General features: G+C 36.7%; 1 long non-coding RNA gene across 1 annotated transcript in view; it reads right to left on the reverse strand.

Moving 5' to 3' along the window:
* Positions 1 to 4,572: 4,572 nt before the first annotated feature.
* The window catches only part of LOC113475520, a 4,256-nt gene continuing 4,142 nt past the window's right edge, over positions 4,573 to 4,686 (reverse strand). Inside the window, exon 2 of the long non-coding RNA XR_003397264.1 lies at positions 4,573 to 4,680. This is a non-coding gene — a long non-coding RNA (uncharacterized LOC113475520). The remainder of the gene's footprint in view (positions 4,681 to 4,686) is intronic.

The following is a 4,686-nucleotide window of genomic DNA, read 5'->3' on the forward strand; positions in this document are numbered from 1 at the left end:
TTTTCGGAAGCAGTAAACGATCAAAATTGAGTGGTATTTTTCATAATGGGAAATCCCATGCAAAAATGCGCCACGGCCTATTTAGTGTACTCCAGCGGTCGAATTTGCGGTTTTGAAACTCTTTCCCCCCCCCCTACAAGTAGAAAGTATTAAAATGAAATTGGTAAAATGCAATTACCCCCTTTTCGGTTGGAAACCTCATTAATTAACCTGGCGGTGCCACAGCACCAGACATGATAACTAATTTCCTTTAAAGCCTCACATCCATACTTTGTTTTCAGCCATATTACAAAGTTCCTGGCAGTGAAACTTTTTATGGAGAAAAACCATAGTGGCGCGGTCTGACAACCGCAAAAATTTCATGTTGAGACAGAAATTAAATTGTTGTTACACGTTGTATGCGCGTGTCTTGAAAAGTCATTAAAAAGAATCTATTTTTTACATAGAGATCGGGGCCCTAGAGGTGGAGGTCGGGTGCAGTGGAGTAATTGTTGGGGGTCGGAGCCATGGGAGTAAAAAAACGCCATATTGTAGCGGTATAAAATAATTACAAGCACATCTCTGTACTTTCAGATGTCCGTACTATTTTGTCTGAAACAAGAATTAGTGATGCAAAAATCGCTATGAAAAAGATACGATTTCAGCAGTGAGATTAAGTAGCGGCAAGCAACGTTAGAACCGCAAAATAATAATACAAATAACGACTTGTAAACATAATCAAGACGTTAAAAATGTTTACATCACCAAGACGGGATTACACAAGTGACAAACAAAACTTTTATTCGGAGAAGCAGTAATCTAAAAAAACGCTTGAACAAAGATACTGTTACCAACAGTGCAGCTGCAAGCAGCGTTAGAAGGGAACAAACCGAAACGTATTAATATAAATTAGGACTTGCAATTATCTTAAACGTAAACAAAGTTTACCGAGATTACACAAAGAACGGATAAAGCTTCCATTGAGTATATAATACTGCTTGTGGGGGCAGTACATTTAAACAATGTGTTTCCTGTAATCACTGTTGATGTGTCCAAAAAAATGGAGGAAACTGATTTAGCTTTTGTGTGGCCTAATGTTTTTGCTGGATGTTCATGTGTAGGTGTGGTAATGTGTGTAAATAAAATTGCAACGTATTGTACGCTGTTAATATGTGTGCAACCTTGTGGCCATAATATATTTGTAAAAACATAACGGAAGCAATAGAAACATCTAGTCTCAATACGCAGTTCATGGTCTTGAAACAGGATTGTGATGCATTGAACTTCTGATTTTGGGTTTGGCAGAAGTTTATGCAGCCTATAAGGCTGGATCCATATTGTTACGGAGACAGTAGGCTTTCACTTCTCTGGAAAGCCGAGCTTGATTGCTTTATGGATGGCAGTGCCAACATCTGTGCTCAATAGTGTTGGTGAAATGCCGGAATATGCTGACACGGCATATATTCATACGTAACGTTAAACACGAAAAACTAGCTTTTTTATAAAAACAAATGGGCAGTTGTTATCAGTGAGACATAATGAACATTTTATATAAAGAAAGCGCTTGTAACGAACTAATAAGAAAAAAGTGCTGAGTCAGCATATTATGTAGCTCTACTTTCAATCGAAAATTGAAATATATAATATCTATGTTTTATAATTTTTTTTACACGGTTTTGAAAAAAAAGCATTCATTATACCAAATCAGAAATACAATTTGAGTTTTCTTTACTTTTTGAAGCTGTAGTTTCAAAGTCCGTAAGTGGTATTTTTCGAAATCCCATGCAAAAATGCGCCACGGCCTATTTATTTTACTCCAGCGGTCGAATTTGCGGTTTTAAAACTCTTTTTTTTGCCCGTTTGTTTATAAATCATAAATGGCCTTCAAGTGATGTCTGAAACACCTACACAACTTGCTACAAGCAACGATAGTAATTCAACAAGTTCTTGAAACTTGAATTCTTTATTTTCTGATGATAAACTTTTTCAATCAACTTTTTTGCGCCCCGCTGTAGGCTGTTTATTTGAGCCAGAATGTATCTTAGAAAGAGTTAGCAGCGAAAAGTTAGCTGTAGTTTCAAACTCCGTAAGTGGTATTTTTCGAAATCCCATGCAAAAATGCGCCACGGCCTATTTATTTTACTCCAGCGGTCGAATTTGCGGTTTTAAAACTCTTTTTTTTGCCCGTTTGTTTATAAATCATAAATGGCCTTCAAGTGATGTCTGAAACACCTACACAACTTGCTACAAGCAACGATAGTAATTCAACAAGTTCTTGAAACTTGAATTCTTTATTTTCTGATGATAAACTTTTCAATCAACTTTTTTGCGCCCCGCTGTAGGCTGTTTATTTGAGCCAGAATGTATCTTAGAAAGAGTTAGCAGCGAAAAGTTAGCTGTAGTTTCAAACTCCGGGCAATGTGAAGCAAATGATTGGTATTTTTATATGTGGAAAAATTAAAAAATAACTGTTATCAAAGTAACACTGTTCTTTCAGGAGCAAGCGTGAAAAATGTGGATTAATGGCTACAGAGAGGAAACACAAATGTTGTAAAGAGATATTGCAGTTTTTGCAAATAAACCGCAATAAACCAAAATCAGAGTATTAAATGCATTACTGGCTGGGAACATCCTTCATTTGTTTCGGCATCGGGTGCAACTCGAGTTCCCAAATTGTAAATATGTCAGTGTTTCTATAACACCAAAAAGAACTATATTTTTAATTACCTTTCGTGCGAAATGACACACATTGCACCACCTTTATTGGTGAAACTTGTTTACATGCCTTAATATACCCGGTGGCCTCATTGTCTATACTTGGAGATGATTAGACATAATGATATACTAATTACACAACAAATAAAGTAGAGAGTTTTGGAACTTGAAATGTGCACTGCATACTACACTACAACAAATAAAGTAGAGTTTTGGAACTTGAAATGTGCACTGCATACTACACTACCTTCTGTTGGTCCAGCCAATAACTTATGTATTGTAGTTACAGTCGTATCAGTGATCACAACATATTCATAATCATGACCTACCTGATTTTGCATTTCCACATTTAAGAACTTATTTTGCATTTCCACATTTAAGAACAGAGCCAATATCTGGCATTTCAACAGTTAAAGGTATAATTAAACCCTTTAAGTGTATTTGCCTCACTGTCTATACTTGGAGATGGTTCATCATCTGTACAAGAAAGGTATAATTAAACCCTTTAAGTGTATTTGCCTCACTGTCTATACTTGGAGATGGTTCATCATCTGTACAAGGAATAGGCAGAGGAAATTTCACAAAGTATCTTAGGCACTACAGACATAATGATATACTAATTACACAACAAATAAAAGTAGAGAGTTTTGGAACTTGAAATGTGCAATGCATACTACACTTCTTTCTGTTGGTCCAGCCAATGACTTATGTATTGTAGTTACAGTCGTATCAGTGATCACAACATATTCATAATCATGACCTACCTGATTTTGCATTTCCACATTTAAGAACTGATTTTGCATTTCCACATTTAAGAACAGAGCCAATATCTGCAGTTAAAGGTATAATTAAACCCATTAAGGGTATTTATCTAGCGTATCACAAGGTAATTTTCAAATGGTTATTACTGCTGTGGGGGGCGGCTAATGTTGAAGTTGTGGGTTCGCGCTCCGCAGCCTCGCGACGACGCTGTTCCATCCTGCCCCGACGCACACGCTATCCGACTCCGCAACGCATTGCACACCGATGTATGACACTTGTACGGCACATCTCAGTTTATTGTACGGTGAAAGTGCGACATCGAGCTTGGAGATAAAGTGAGAACAGCAGGATATTGCAAGCAAAGTCCATAGAAATCACAAGTTAAGAAACGTAAAAATTTGGACGCCATTTTTGTTCGGCGGGAAACACAAACCTCGTATGCGTATGTATATAGCAAAGTAAGGAAATGCGTAAAAAAACGATTTGTTTAGTTTCTACAGTAATTTATGGTGTGCATTGTAATTCATAAATATGTTTACAGTTATTATCTGTATTGTAATTATAAAAAATTAGAGAATATGGTTGGATGTTGTGCTCCTAACTGCAGTGGAAGCAGCAGTGCAACCCGTAGACTTTTTGCCTTTCCATCGGAACCAGAAAGAAGAAAGCGATGGACAATAAACTGCAGGAGAGGTGGCAACTGGTTTCCGACGACAGGCAGCCGTTTATGTGAAGTATGTTTTTGAAGAAAAAGCTATAGTACATATAATGTTGTAAGCGAAGTATGCCCAGGTTTAGATTTCAAGAGATTTAGAAAGTTATAGCGTTTTTACATAAGTTGAAGTTATCCAGTTTAAAAATATTTGAGCTAGTCGAAATAGGTTAAGCACAGCTTTTGTTTAGACTCATTTCGAAGAAAATCAGTTTGAGCAAAATCGGAGAGACGGGTGGAAAAAGCTCAAACCAAATGCTATTCCAACACTGTTTGAGGTTCCGAATTGTCCCAAAAAAATTACTGGGAAACGGAGAATTTTAAAGCGGGCAAGCGAAGAATCCTTTTTAAATATTAACGGTAAGTTTGATTTGTGATTCCAACACCAAACCTAACATTTTTAATGTGTTCATTTCAAAACAGTCGGTACATTTCATGACCACACTTATACGACTAAGTATTGTGCTCTACTACCTAAAAAAAAAGAAGAAACTGAAACAACTTTGGACAACCTTACA

This window comes from Ciona intestinalis, unplaced genomic scaffold (genome assembly GCF_000224145.3).
Source record: "Ciona intestinalis unplaced genomic scaffold, KH HT000742.1, whole genome shotgun sequence".
NCBI classification, from domain to species: domain Eukaryota; kingdom Metazoa; phylum Chordata; class Ascidiacea; order Phlebobranchia; family Cionidae; genus Ciona; species Ciona intestinalis.